The sequence below is a fragment of the Erinaceus europaeus genome, chromosome 20 (genome assembly GCF_950295315.1).
Source record: "Erinaceus europaeus chromosome 20, mEriEur2.1, whole genome shotgun sequence".
Taxonomy (NCBI): domain Eukaryota; kingdom Metazoa; phylum Chordata; class Mammalia; order Eulipotyphla; family Erinaceidae; genus Erinaceus; species Erinaceus europaeus.
This window is the reverse complement of record NC_080181.1, coordinates 21,620,559-21,636,690: the sequence shown is the minus strand read 5'-3', so window position 1 is coordinate 21,636,690 and position 16,132 is coordinate 21,620,559.

Here is a 16,132-nt window from a genome sequence, read left to right as displayed (position 1 = left end):
CCATGCTCTGCCCCCAGCCAGTCTCTAGCAGGCAGTGAGACAAAGGCTGAACAGATCTCTTTCCACAGTACGTCCGCATCCTCCCACTGGGGTGCCGGTGCTTCATGGAAGGGCCTTTTGCCTCCACGACACCTAGACATCTCATACAAACTGGCATTGCCAAGATTCCCAAGACCCTGCAGAGTCCTGACTGGCCGGGAGTCCTGGGGGGAACTGCTTTTCTCTTGGGGTTCTGCCTGCTCCTACTGGTGAGTAAAATTGGACAAATGACACCATAACCACTATTATTGGATAACCTCATCCAATCCCGTGTCAGTGGGTCGACTGGTCCTATTTGCAATAGGCATTGCTAGAATGCAAAAACAAGGAAGCAAAGACTCAGGTCTTAGGTAATCAAAGTTTAGTTTAGAAATGGTTCATTGGGTAGAGCTGAAAACTTGTATCCCTGAAAGCAAGAAGTTTAATCCCCCACCAGAACAGAGATGCAGTCTCTAGTCTCTCTTCCTTCTTTTTTAAGACTATTTTATTTCTAATTCTTTTTCTTTTTACAAATATCTTTTTAAAAATTCAAATATAGGGGGTCGGGCGGTAGCACAGCGGGTTAAGCGCACATGGCACAAAGCACAAGGATTGGCCAAAGGATCCAGTTTGAGACCCTGGCTCCCCACCTACAGGAGGTCACTTCACAGGCAGTGAAGCAGATCTGCATTCCAGGCAGTGAAGCAGATCTGCAGGTGTCTGTCTTTCCCTCTCTCTGTCTTCCCCTCCTCTCTCCATTTCTCTCTGTCCTATCCAACAACAATGACAGCAATAACAACAACAATAATAAACAAGGACAACAAAAGGAAAAAAATAGCTTCCGGGAGCAATGGATTTGGTGCAGGTACTGAGCCCCAGAAATAACCATGAAGGTAAATATATATTTTTTTTTAAATAAATAAAATATATATTTTATTTATTATTGGACAGAGACAGAGAGAAACTGAGAGGGCAGGGCAGGGGGAGATAAAGAAGGAGAGCCAGACTCCTGAAGTACTGCTTTACCACTCGTGAAGATTTCCTCCTGCAGGTGGGCACCAGGGTCCTTGTGCACTGTAATATGTGCACTTAAGCAGATATACCACCTCCTGGACCCCTCTCCCCTCTTCTTTCTCTCTCTCTAAATATATATATAATTATTGGATAGAGACAGAGAGAAGTTGAGAGGGGAGGAAAAGTTAGAGAGGGAGAGAGACAGAGAGACAGATGCAGCCCTGCTTCACCACTCATGAAGCCTTCCACCTGCAGGTGGGGAACAGGGGCTTGAACTGGGGTCCTTGTGCACTGCAACATATGCACTTAACCAGGTGTGCCACTGCTTGCCCCACCCCCCTTTTCCAGTGCTCTGATCAGCTCTGGCTCATGGTTGTGTGAAGGACTGAACCTGGGGCCTGGAAGCCTCAGGCATGACAGCCTGTTTGCATTATCTTTATGCTATCTCTACCACACTCTCTCTTTTTACTTATGTTATTTTAACAAAAGAGAGAAAGACACGGAAAGAGGCCAGAGCACTGTTCAACTTTAGTTTATTATGGTGGTTCTAGAATCTTGAAGTCTCAGGCATGAAAGTCATTTGCATACTTACCATGCTGTCTCCCCTGCCTGCTGTGTGTGTGTGTGTGTGTGTGTGTGTGTGTGTGTGTGTGTGTGTGCTCGTCAATTTTTTTTTCCCTCCAGGGTTATTGCTGGGCTTGGTGCCTGCACCATGAATCCACCACTCCTGGAGGCCATTTTTCCCCCTTTTGTTGCCCTTGTTGTTGTAGCCTCCTTGTGGTTATTATTATTGCCATTGTTGATGTTGTTCATTGTTGGATAGGACAGAGAGAAATGGAGAGAGGAGGGGAAGACAGAGATGGGGAGAGAAAGACAGACACCTGCAGACCTGCTTCACCACCTGTGAAGCGACTCCCCTGCAGGTGGGGAGCCAGGGGCTCGAACCGGGATCCTTACGCCGGTCCTTGCGCTTAACCCACTGCGTCACCGCCCAACCCCCGTGTGTGTCAATTTTTTTTAAAAAATGTTTTTAAGAATATAGACAAAGATAAAAATGTCAGCAAAAATTAGAGGGGTTTGATAAAACTGTGTCCAAGGTACCCAAAGGAGATTGTTCTCTTTAAGGGATCGATACTGCAAAGGGGTGACTGCTGAAAGAGGATAGCAATATGAGACTTATAAGAGTGTGATATAGTCTCTGCACTAATGTAGGAGTTGGCCAGTTGGTGGGAACTGAGGGATAGAGGAGGAGAATATTTGGGGGTGAGGATGAGGATGATAAAGGGAATATTACAAAAAAAAAAATTGGTACAAGGGTAGGAAACAAATTTCACCTATTCAGAAAAACCAAACATGTTCCCCCATGACTGAAGATTAGGGCAAAGCATAGAAATGAGGCCAGAACTAGGAGCTAGACCAAACTGTGGGTGGTCTCACTGGTCTTGCTGTCCTTTAGGGGATGGAGAGCAGGGGGTCAGCAACACAGCTAACTCAGATCATGCACCTGCTTTGTCACCTATACAGCCAAGGGTTGGACTCAGCTCCCATTGCACTGGGTGAAGATTTGATGCTGCGGTCTCTTTCCCTTTCTCCCTCTGTCTCTATCTTTCTATCTGAAACAGTCAGCCCAGATCAGTGAAGTCCCAGAAATGACCCCCAAAAATGAGCAAGATAAGGCTTTATTTTTATTTTCAGTCTACCAGTCAGGTAGGGGGCAGAGATGGAGTCAAAGGTAAGAATTGGCTAAGAGAAGGTGAGGTACACTCTAACCACAGCTGAGCAAGGTCTTCCTCCTTTCAGAGTCATCAAAAAGGCTGCTTCTCCCCCACCTGCCCTTTCCTTCACACCACCCACTATGTGCCCTAACAGGTCCACTGTCACAGCCTGAGCTGGGCCCGGAAGGCAGCTCCATATCCCACCTTCAGGAAGCACCAGCAAGGATATAACCTCGATGCCTACGTTTCCCCAAGAACAAGGATGACACCGATGAGAAGAGGCCCGTCACACCGAGACTCTGATACCCCCGGGGTTGAGGGAGGTCATGGTGAGAGACTTGGGCATGGAATTTCATAAGGGCTCCCAGATCCTGCTGATGAGTTCCTATTCCCTTTGTTCATTAATGACAATTACCTTCTTCTCCATTCATTTATTAATTTGCTCAATAGATTCTGAGTGCATACTATGTATCAGACACCATCAGATTTTAGGAGTTTACAGTATAGAGGAGGAACAGGACAGCTAAATATAAACTTATTTAAAAAAACAGTACTGTGGGAGTCGGGCGGTAGTGCAGCGGTTAAGCACAGTTGACACAAAGCACAAGGACCAGTGTAAGGATCCCAGTTCAAGCCCCCGGCTCCCCACCTGCAGGGGAGTCGTTTCACAAGTGGTGAATCAGGTCTGCAGGTGTCTATCTTTCTCTCCCCCTCTCTGTCTCCCCTTCCTCTCTCCATTTCTCTCTGTCCTATCCAACAACAACAACATCAATAACAACAACAATAATAACTACAACAATAAAACAAGGGCAACAAAAAGGGAAAATGAATAAATAAATATTTTTAAAAAGTTAAAAAACAAAAAAAAAATAGTACTGTAACCATGTAAAAAATTAGAAATGGTTAGAACTACCTAGAGGAAGTAAATCTGAAGAAAAGTTTATGTGTCTTGCCAAGGTGTTTTACCTTCTGTGCTTGCATCTCAAAAGTAAGGTCCTAAGAGAACAACGCTGAAGTTCACTTGTTCCTCTCAAATTTCAATCTGCATCTAAATTGCTTGGAGATTGTCTGATGCTGTAGATCTGGGTTGGGACCTGGGATTCGACATTTCGAATGAGCTCCTTGACAAAGCTAGTCAAGATCACTCAAAGACCATACTTTTAATAGAAAGACTGTGTCTAGATTATTGAGGGTCTTTAGGAAGAAGGTGCACTGCTTCAGTAGGGAAGTCCCTATTTGTATGTTAGGAGGATGCCCACTCTTCCACAGGTGGGAGCTGGGAGGCCCAGGAACAGGTGGACCTGGAGTGGTTTGACACAGAAAGCTTCTTCAGAATCCTGCTCAGGCAGTCTCTGTCAGTAACAACCAAACTCGGCCAGACCAAAGATGAGGTAAGTGGAGAATCTAAAGGATTAAGTGGGGCTAAAAGAGTTGGCTATGAGGTACAGAGACTAAAGAAATCCTCAGTCATAAAGAATCAGAGAAAGGAGACTATGCAGGAAAGGAGAAAGGAGTTTAGGACTCAATGTAGAGAATCTACGTAATCACCTCTAGAGGCTCTCAGATCCTTGTTCCTGGTCCTCAATAGCCCAGCCTAACTGAGTGAGCAACTTCAGGCCAGTAGACTTACTCTGAGAGCAAGATGAGCACACTAGAGGTGTAAAGAGAGAAACATGACCAAGGATCGCCCAGGTGGAATGTTTATGCTGGGACTTGCCGAGACCTGCCTGGCCGGCCACCCTTTCTTTCCAAGTGTCTTCAACACTTTGGTGTTCTTCCACCAAGCGGCAATAGAGGGCACTGTGGTCACAGCTGTGAAGAGACCTGTGGTTGCAGGAGCAGAGTTCACAGGTAAATTCCACCTTCTCTTGCAGCTCAAGCTGCTCTGCCTCAAGATAGGGAGGGAAGCCTCTTCTCTCCGCCAGCTGTGGACTGCTGAGCATCAGGTCCCTGCCTCCACTGGCCTGCAGGTGGGGAGCTCCCAGCAGGAGCAGTAACGGGTCGGGATGTGCTCACACCTTCCCAGCCGGTACCTCTGCCCAAATACGATTTCTTCTCAAGGCCCAGACTCAACCCCTAGGTTCTCTCCCACATGGTCCAGCTCCTGGGCCTCAGCGGTTATGTCAACACATCCACTACCATATCTATGAGTTCCTCACTCCCTTTTCCTATATGTCTGTCCAGAAAGCAATTCTGGAATTCCTTACAGGAATCTGCATGCCCAAAGACCCCCTCCCTCACCCAGTTCCCTGGCATGAGGCTGCCGTCTCTGGTGGCTAGTAGACCCCAGAGGTAAACAGGCAGGGTTTTCTCTGACTCCAGGCGGCTGAGGCTGCTGCCAGGGCTGCGGAGGAGGAGGCCAGACGGAGGGGGCAGCTAGCAGGCGACTATGCAGCAAACCTTAGTCACCAGCTGAAGCTCCTTCGCCAAGACATCCATGCCAGGCAAGAGCAGTGGGCCTCTTTCTGCTCTGCACTGACGGCAGCCCGGCAGCTGCTAAAGACGCAGGTGGGCTCCAGGCCCACAACGTCCTCCCAGGCTGAGCAGTACCCAGAAGGGTGTGTACCTGGATAACCTGGATCTGACTTTGTGAGACTAAACTAGGGGAGGAGTGAATTTGGCCTCAGGGTGCCCAATAGTGGCCACACCCACACATTGTTTTTCTAATCCTAACTGCCCTTTTATTCTTATGGAGGTTCCCTTGTGTTCCTACAGAGAAGTCCCTCCGCTGGACATAGTGCTGGGCCACTTGAACCAAGCAGTGCTGCAGGAGGGCCACCGCTTGAAGGCCTGGGGCATCCTGGGCACTGGCACCGGAGCAGAGCTGCTGCAGCCATGTGACGCAGGCTTGGCCTCACTCAGGGCTCCCCAGGAAAACCAGCCCTGCTTTCAAGGTGTCAGGCTCTGCAGAAACCAGATTGCTCACCCCCAACCCACCCCACCCCAAGATGCCCCCAGGGAGGAGGGAAGGAAGAAGGCTAAACAAAGTGGAAACCCCCAAGGTTGGGAGGGGCTTCCTGTGCAAATATCTGTGTTACAGAAGAGGGAGCCTCAGAAAGGAAAAAACCACAACAAATTATAGCTTTACATGTGAGGTAGCACTTCCTGAGAGTAGAAGCCTGGCATGTGAATGCAAAAGGCCACACTTGGAAAATGCTAAACTTGATTTAAAAAGGAAGCGCTGGAGAGGGACATGGATGTTCTGGGAGTCCCTGTGGGCATGCTGGACTCCCCAGAAGTCTCCCAGCCCTATCAGGTCACCCCTTAGGCAATCACCACCTCCACTTCCCCTTCTAGTCACTGTTACGTCTGTAATATGATGCTGTTGTTGCATGTCATGGCCCAAATGTGAGTCCTGCCCTGGCACAGCAAAAGGCAAGATGATCTGCCCTCAGGGAGGACCTGTAATGGGCTGTGGTGGTGCTCTAGCCACCCCCTCCTAGTGATCCCCCAAGGGAGCCCCTAGTCTGCTCTCTTGGCCTCAGCACAGGATTGAACTGATGTTTGCCTCCCTGCAGTCTCCACAAGCCCTCAAGGGGGCACCGAAGGCATCAGTGTGGATCCAGTCACCAAGCTGATAGTCCCTGCTGCCAACTGTGCAATGCTTCTGGCCACTGGCCAAACGGGCCCCATCCCCTCTGGCTACTTCATCCACTCTGACACGGGGCGGGTCCTGCCTGTGGCTGGAAATCTGGGATATGATCTGCAGAGAGCTTCCCTGGTGCCTACTGTTGATTCCAGTGCTGGTGAGAACTAAGTAGCCTTCCCACCACCACCAGTCCTGGGTTCAATAACCCTCTGGGATGAGCTCATGGGGGCGGGGTGGGGCTGGACAATGCTGAAAGCAGGCCTCTCTCCTTCAGCTGTTGGGCTCGGTGACAGCAGAGTCAACACCTCTCCCCTCCTCACTTTAACATTCTTGCTGGATACGTGAGCCACTGTTTTGAGCAAAGCCTCTGGGCCATGGAGGGAGGCTGGTATCTCAAAGGGGAACTACACCTCCCTGTCTCCTAATGCAGGTGATGTCCGAACCTCAGAAGCTGCCATCCTCCCCTATGTGCCCTACCCAACCTGTCCCGCCACCGGCTGTCCTCCAGCCTCCTGCCTGCCCATCCTGCAGCTAAAAAGGACGTCACAGCTAGGGGCTCTTATGACAGACCCCATAACTGGCCTCAAGGTGCCTGTGCTGGCTGTGACTCTACACCCCCAAACAAGGCAGTGGCTCAGTCTTGGAGGCACATACTGCAATCCCCTCACCAACACCTTGGTCCCCTTGGAGTTGGGGGGTCCCATGGAGGATCCAATCACAGGCAGTGTCTCGCCCATCCTGGGAGTGGGGCTGGATGAAAACACAGGTATCTCTGCAGCCCTCGGTGCTGTCCCTCCACCCTCCCCTCTTCCACCAGGCAGGCTTCCCAGTCCCCCCTCCAGTCCAATACATTTCGTGTTCTGGTCCAGGTTGCAAACTCTACCCCAGCACCAACTTTCCACCCTTCTGCCTCTTATACCTCCCTTTACCTTCCCATTCTTCCTAGTCCTTCCCCAGGAAGGAAAAAGAACTCAGCTGGTTCCGCAATAAAAGCAAATGAGTGTTTTCTCCCCCTGCCACCACCGCTTTTATACCCCCTCATCCCCCCACACACACACACATCCCTCATATTTCAGTCCCTTACCAAGCTGTAGCTCTGCATGTCTCTCCTGCCTACGTCTGTTTCATCCCTCTCCCACCTCATCCCGCTTCCAGGTCAGGTGCTTGCACTAGGAGGGCTACGTGACGCCTCAGGTAACCCCTTGCTGCCTGGTGACAGCTGTGTGGAGCCACTGAGCAGGAAGACAGTCCGAATCCAAGGGGCTTCTCAACAGCAAGGTCAGACAGTGCCCCATTCAGGAGGGCCACAGGCCCTACTGGATGCCAATGTACTCGTGGCTCAGAGGAAAGTTACTGCAGTACTCCAGCAGTACCAGGAGATGCCAACTTCCAGGACCCAGGAGCTTCTGGAGGCTGCCATCAAGGACATGAGACAAGCACTGGCCTTGAGTCTGTATCATGTTCTGCTGCAAGCTCGGAGACTGGAGAGACAGTTGGCAGTAGCAGAAGACATTGAGGCCAGTGGTGGCAAGATAGGTACTTACTGGCCTACACCTTGGGGGCATTCAGTAACCCTCACTCCATAAGCGTAGGGACTAGACTGCACCCCCATATGTGACCAATAGAAAAGAAAAGGAGCTTCATGGGTCCATGCCTGGTCTCTGGAAATGCTTGCTTGCCTTTTCATCTGTCTTTTAACCTCTTGCCAAGTCCACTAGGTTTTATACTCATACAAAAAGTAAATATCCCCAACACTTTAACAGGTGTCATGACACTCATTTTATATTGGAGAATCGGAAATTCAGGGAGATAAGTGACTTGCCCAGCCAGAATCCAACAGCACAGCCAGGCCTCAATCAGATTCTTCAAAGTCCTCACCTCTCTTCTCACTTCATTCCTGTAAAAGCCTTCAACTTCCCACTAATAAACTCAGGAAAGGCAGCCATTCAACTAACTCCACCTCCCCAGCCCTCAGAATTAGTGCAAGCAAGGGCAGGGAGAGGTAATAGGAGTGGTATCTTCCTGCTGTTTTTCTCTCTTTCTCTCTAGATGCTTCCTTCTATCCATGACATAACAAAAAAAAGAACCAGAAACAGGAGAGATAGTGGTGATAAAGAAATGTCTTTGGTCCTGAGGCTCCAGAGAGAGAGAGAGAGGAGGAGGAAACAGAACTTGAGTCAGAACTGACCTAAGTTTAAAGGCCTATCCTACCATTTACTATCTCTTTGACCTTGGGTTAAACCTCACTCACATTTTGCCATCTTATTGAATAGTTGTAGCACCAAATAAAATATAACTTCTATAGAGTTCTTAGCTCAGACTGCATGGCAACATCTCACAAATGTTCCCTTATCTGGCACATTTGTACTATACCCTAGATTGTTCTCAGCTTCTCATGTTATATGTTATAATGTCGTTCAGTACTTCCTTCTTTATTTCAAATGCTAAGTTGGGCCCCAGAGGAAACAGATGCAGTCTTTTCATAAAAGCCTCTCTGGTTGGGAGTATAGCATATTGGGCAGGAAAAGATACTCAGTGTGGCACTTAACTGCTCCACTCTTCCCCTCCATACCTTCTTCCTCTGTGCTAGGAACCATGTGCTATCCTGGGACAGAAGTGAGGATCCCAGTTCTCTATGGGATGAAGATCCCAGACCCCGAAGGCTCAGGACTTTTGGTGCCCATTCTGGGCATGGAGAGTGATGGGCATTCTGCTGATGCCACACCTTTAGCAGGCTCAATGGAAGATGCCAATGGCAAAGGTAAGAGGCAATGTGAAGCCTCTGGAAGAATGTGATTTACCTCTGGACCAATAAAACCATGTGAAGTTCAGGCAGGGCATTCCCAGTCCCTTCATTCATGAGTCAAGCAATGGGGTCATACTGCTTAAACTCAAAATTAACATGCTCAGAGATCTCAGAACCCCAAGGACCATGCATCATTTATTCTCCACTGGGAGGGAGAAAAAGGGAGTTCTTTCAAAGACCAGTACTTCAGAAACTTGCCACCTACCATGCACCCCCTATCCTCAGGATCTACAGTCTTCCCATCCAGTTAAGAACCCTTTTATATTCCTTCTTCCTGTGAGTCCCTCTTATTTTTTACCCATCTCTGGTTGCTAAAGTGAGTGGTTTGCTTGGCACTCCACAGGCCTTGTCCCAATCTCAATTGGAGCTCAAGCCATAGACCATCTGACAGGGGAACCTGGTCCTGTCATTGGTGCCCAAACAGATCCCTCTGTCGGAGTGGTGGTGCCCATTGTCCAGGTGCTGGAAGCCTTACCTCGGGGAGTAAGAGACCCAGAGCTGGTATGTAAGAGCTTATACTATTAGTTTCTTCACTTATTCAGCAAACTATGTATTGATAATCCTATGTTCCAAATGTTGAGAAACAAGACAACTAGTCCCCAGAGGACCAGCCAGTCATAGGTTCCAACCAAGAACTCAGTTTACAAGGGTCTTAAGGGATCAGAGGAGAGAGACATCTACATCACACCACATGGAATAGAGTTTAAATAAGGTTACCCTAAAGAGATAATACTTGGGCTGACACTTGAGGAAAGAGTCAAAGCAAGGACTCCGGGGACAGCAAGGGCAAAGGTGACAGATATGAAACCATAAGTGTTCCAAAATGAGGGAGGTGTAGGCAGATTCACCAAGTGAGGTCAAAGAAGAAGAGGAATAAATCACAATAGTCCTTGGGTACGTGGCTGAGACCACAAAAGTGACTTTTGTCATGAAGTCCCTGGGAAACCCGTGAAAAATTCTAGCTAGACATTGTGATCAGATGAGGATAATTTTACAACTTTTTTGATTTGGAAAATGAAGAATGATGTGAAAGAAAATAAATTTGTAATAAATATTATGTTTTAAAAATATGTAAAGGAAGAAACAAAGTCCCCCTCCACCCCATTCCTCTGACTCCTTTAGCCATCACCACTCCTCAGGGTACCCTCTATCCAGACACCACTCATCTCTCCTCCAGTCTCTCCCATCAAATACAATCACCATAACACGCCAGCATACTTCAGTCCAGCCAGTTTTATGCTGATGTATGTTTATATATACTCAGCATTCTAGAAAGTTCCATCTGGCAGCAGTGCAGAGGATGAATGGGAGCAGAGCCAGACCAGAACAGCAAGACTTGTCAGGAGACAATTTTGGTAATTCAGTCCTTGGCAGATCTCCATGAAAATGAAATTTATTTAGGGTCTTCCCATACATTCTCAGTCTGATTACAGTCTCAGAAACAAAGCTGGATATTCTATAAAAGATTCCTGTTAGAAACCAAAAAAGTTAAGTTCTAGTCCAAGCTTAATTTAGCAGATGAGTATGAAGTAGTGATGTGAGGTGATGTGTACAATTTCCAGCTGCCATGGACCCATCTCCCCAGGCCTCCCCAGAAGAAAAGTAGAAGCAGGGGGACAAGTGACTAAAGAGTTTGCTGTGGGGCTGGCCAGTGGCATACTCAGTTGAGTGCACATGTTCCCATGCACAAGGACCCCAGTTCAAGCCCCCATACTCTACCTGCAAGGGGAAGCCTTGGTGAGTGGTGAAGCAATTCTCCAAGCGTCTCTCTTCTCTTCCTCTCTTTATCTCTCCCCCCCCTCAATTTCTCTTGATTCTATCAAATACAATATAAAGAAAAGGTAAAAATCTCTACTGGGAATAGTTCATTCACACTGCAGGCACCAAATTCCAGTGATAACCCTGGGGTAATTAAAAATAAAAAAGTTCCCAACAGAGGAGTAAGGGTGAAGTGGGACTAGGAGCTTGAAAAGGTGTGCAGTTATTACTTTTCCTTCTACAAGCAAGCCAACCATCTCACCAGATTTGGTCATGGAACACTCAGGGATGGGGGTCTGGCATAGGGTAGAAATCATCCTGAGACACTTTGGGAATCTTCAGTCAAAACATACCGGGGCTGTGAAGAGCAAAAGCATGTGAACCCTATGAAAACTGGATGTTGCAGACGGACACACTGGAGAGGGAACTGAGAGCCCGGGAGAAATACTGGCACTGCCAGGAAAAAGCAGAGGAACAGCTAGTGGAACAACTGGGGGCCCTGAGCCAGGAGCTCCTGGGCACTCCAGGCAAAGATGTAAGGCAGCAGGTAAGACCCAGAGGCATAACCTTACAGCTCCAAACCAACTATCTTCCCAAATGCATAGGTTTCTCTTGGAAGTGTGGAGACCTTGACCCCTACACACCAAATGCAGGGATAGGATCCATCTGGGGCAGAGTCCCAAGTTTCCCCAGACTCTAGATTTCTGTCAACCCCATGTGTCTTAGCAGGGTGAAGGAGGGGGATGAACTTCCAAATAGAGCTGGAAAAATAGCTCCTTTGGATAATGGACTGTTGTCTACAGCCATACTACCCTGAATGTGTACCCAGTCTTATCTGAAGGAAGGGGAGGCGATGCCAACATGAGGGGGCCCAGCCCAGAGTTTGGCCTTCCTCTCTGAGAGTCATTCCTTTGTGCTTCCTAACCTGTGTAGCTGAAGGCCCTCAAGGAAGCCTGTGCATCTCTGGAGTCCTGCAGCCTACAGGAGACAGAGCGGAGAAGCAGGGCACTGAGCACACAGAGAAACCCAGAGAGAAGCCTTCTTTCTCAAGGTGGGGAAGAATTCCCAGGCCCAAAGCCCCAGAGTAGAAATCTACTGGGACTGAAACCATGACCCATAGCCTCCCAAAGAGGGTGGAAGGGAGGCTTCCTGCCCTCCAAATGTGTCTTGTGTTTCCCAGGTTCCGAGCCAAAGCCCTGACTCTGAACTGGCAGGTTCCCCTAACTCCATTAACTTACTATCTGTCATCATCTCCCCCCACCCCCAGAGGTAATCGCTCCCATGTGGGCCTTTTCTCTACCCTCCTGCAGCAGACACAGAGGAGTGGGAACAGGAGACACAGGTAGCTGTAGGCATGTGGAAAGTCTTGCAGAGTTTAGCACATGCAGCAGAAAAACTCCGGCAAGCAGTTGACCAACTACAGGGTCAGGAAAAGGAAGCACGATTACAGCAGAGTCAGACACAGAGTCTGCAGATCTGGAACCATGCCAAGAGGGTAAGGCTTGGAGGCTGACAAGGGGACACATACAGATGAGTACATCCTCCTATGTCCTCAGATGTGGCTCTTCAGGGCAATGTGACACCCGGTGGTGATCCTAAGTAGTGAAGGAACTGGGAAGGGAGCAGGAGAAAAGAAAACTCCATTCTAATTTGGGTGTTAATGGATCCTGTGTCACCCAGGTGGTTCAGCATCTCTCTGATGAGTTGCAGGCATTGGTGGAGGAGAGAAGGAGCAGCCTAGACAGGGCCCTTGGACAACTGCAGTACCAGCGGGAGCTGAGCCGCCTGCGGCTCTCACACACTCAGGTACTGACCTTTGGACTTGGTCAAGCATATCTGTATATTCCCTTTCAATGGGGCTTCAGGGAGAAACACACTCCCAGGACAAGTGGGGACCAAACATGAAACTAGAGCTGATGATTTTATCCTAGATTCTTGTCTCGGGAACCCGTTTGTTTGGAGAATTACCCTGGAGACAGATTTTATGGAACAGTTGCCTCTTCTCTCAGGGACCAAGCTGCTTCCTGCCCACTACTGATCCCATTTCTAAAGAATCTCACTGCAGCACTAGTGGAAACGCAAGGCTGTAGTCTAAAACTGGAGGGCCAAGGCCCAGGAACAGGTAAGGTCAGTCATGGAAAGAAATTTCCCTTCTGTAGCCAAAGTTATATTGTAAAAAGTTCAAATACTATAACCATGACCTCAGAAATTGTGAGCATATAGACATGGTAGGTGCTTTAGGAAGGACATAGCGACACCCAACACTGGAGTTATATATTGCTGTATAACAAATTACCTCCAGATTTCATCATGGAATATAACAGCAAACATTCATTACCTCAAGGGTCCTAGAAGTCAAGAATCCAGGTGTAGCTTAACTAGTGGCTTCTGGCCCAGGTCTGACAAAAGTCATGTCAGAGTGTTGCCCAGGACTACAGTTATTACAAGCTTTGACTGCAAAGGCTAAGCTCACTCACATGGATGTTGATAGATGTGAAGTCCTCAAATGCTGGTAGCTGGGCAGAGACACCATTCCCTTGCCATTTGGACTTCATAGAGCAGCTGGATTTCTTAAGAGCAAATGAAGAGAGAACAAACAGAATGAAAATCATGGTCTTTCTGTATCCTTATGTCATCACTTGTGCCATAAATTCCGTTCATTATAAGTCAATCTAGATCTAACCCACACCAAGGTATGGATAAAAAGACATGGATACATGGAGGAGGGTGTTGGTCTGCTTCTAAATTCTGCTTCTAAGACCCCTTCTGTTGCATTGCTTGCTGCTGTGGTCTATTTACATAATCATTGTTTTGCCTGCACTGGTTTAATCCCCACTGGTTCTCGCACTTTTTCCTTCTCCCCACCCCCTATCCTACATACATCCTCTTATGACCTGACACTTCCACCTCAGGAGATATATAGGACAAGATAGTGATTAGGGATAAAGAATTATCAATAAAGAATTGAACTGCATCCCACTCAGCCATGAGTTCATGGTCGTCTCTCTCACACCGGCGAAGCTAGCCCGGCATCTGGCGCCTGAAACAGGGACCAGCAGGAGGGTACATGGAATGAGAGTATCTAAGAGACTGCCCACAGCCCATGCTGTGACTGATTCTTTTTAACTTGGGTCACAGTCTTGCATTTTACTTGAACAACAATTTTCTCCACCTCTGTTCAGAGACAGAAAAAGCTAGTATCATGTACTCAGCACTCTTCTCCTCTCTGAAGAAAGTAGGCATTTGGTGTGAAGTCCACAAGGAAGAAACTGAACTGCAAGAGCCAGGTAAGTTCCTTTCCCTAGTAGCACCTATCTGGAACTGATATGGAGCACTGAAGGTATTCAGTGGCATAGCCACCAGGGACCAAGTATACCAAATCCCATCCTCCTCAATCCAGTCCCAAGAATTCCAAGGGATTTGCTCATATACGTAATAACAAATCAAAAAGAAGTATCACTGAAATCACAACTAGACCAGTTCCCAAAAGAAAAATCCTAAAGGTCTTTTACTTCCTCACTAATCACCGTTATCTAAATCTTGGGGTTTTATCCCATATCAGTCAGTCACATACTACAAAAAAGTTCATGAAAAAGTACAAGAGACATGAAAAAAGACAGATGAGCCAAAGAGAAAAATCATTCCCCTTTGCTACTGAAGTCAAGAGCTAACTTTGTTTCAACTCAACTACCTCCCAAGTGATAGAAATGAACAGAAACACATGCATGCCTTTCAAATGACCCTTACACAAGCTACAAGGAAGCATGATTTCATGAACATCCTTGAGCTAGACCAAGGGTCAGCAAACTAGGGCCCACAAGCCAATTCCAATGCAATCTTTTCTTTTTATTTTTTATTACACACAAGTTAGAATGGTTTTACATGTTTAAATGATTGTGGGGTGGGGGGACTGTAAAAAAAACACATTTCTATAGACTGTTTAATACATGCCATATGGTAGTCTAAGTAATATATTAGTTTTATAATTACCCAATGAGGTGAGTGCTATTACTCTATAAATAAGGAAAGTGAAGCTTCTGAATAGGTCAAATAAGTAGTCAAAAATCATATTGTTATTAAGGACTTCAGTTAGACTCCAATCTCAGGGAGTTTTGATCCCAAGTTCATACTTTTAATATATTTCCCCATGTCACACTGCCAGATACAGTTCTGAATTTATTTATTTACATTTATTTCATTTAATGTTCCAAACAGCTCTAAAAAATCATAGAAGAATATCTGTTGCCATCCATTCAATACTTTCATTATGTCATTCTGGCTCTTCTGTTCTAAAATGGGTTCAAACACTTTCTTTTCTTTTTAAAAAGTAAATTAGGATTTTGAGTTTCTTTATATCTTTATTTATTACTGGACAGAGACAAGAGAGAAATTGAGAGAGGAGAGGGAGATAGAGAGGGAAAGAGACAGAGAGACACCTGTAGTCCTGCTTTACCACTCATGGAGCTGTCCCCGTGCAGGTGGGGACCAGGGGCTTGAACCTGGGTCCTTACACACTGTAATATGTGTGTTAACCAGGTGTGTCACTGCCTAGCCTCTAGGATCAATCTCTTTCCCATAAACATGGGTGGGAGAACTGCAAGTACAGTGCATATATAGCACAGAATAGCTAACTGGCAGGGTGACTGAACAAACTGAATGGACAGACAAATTACCAGATGGATGAATGCACACATGGATGGATGGGTTAGTGAGTGAAAATACATCCTTTCCTAAGCTGAATTTTGTTGTTACTAATGTTCTTTAAAAGCCCCGCCCCACTAGAGAGAGATGGAAACAGACGGGCAATATGGATCAAACCTGTGGGCACCCATGTCCAGTGGAGAAGCAATTTCAGAGGCCAGACCTCCCACCTTCTGCATTCCATAAAGATCTTTGGTTCATACCCCCAGAAGGATAAAGAATAGGAAAGTTTCAAAGGGGATGGCATACAGAACTCTGGTGGTGGAGATTGTATGGAATTGTACCCCTCTTATCTAACAATCTTGTTGATCATTATTAAATCACTAATAAAAATAATAATTGTTACTATAGAAGAAAGTTAGTCAAATCAGTACTATCTTGTCTTGACCTTTGTAGCCCCAATAAGCTCCTCGCAGGATGTCTCCAAACTTCAGAAAATGCAAAAAGAAGAGCTGATAACTGTGCAATCCACAGACCTTTCTGCCAGAGAGTTTGTGGTTTATCAGTATGGCCTCTCCATCCTACACCTCC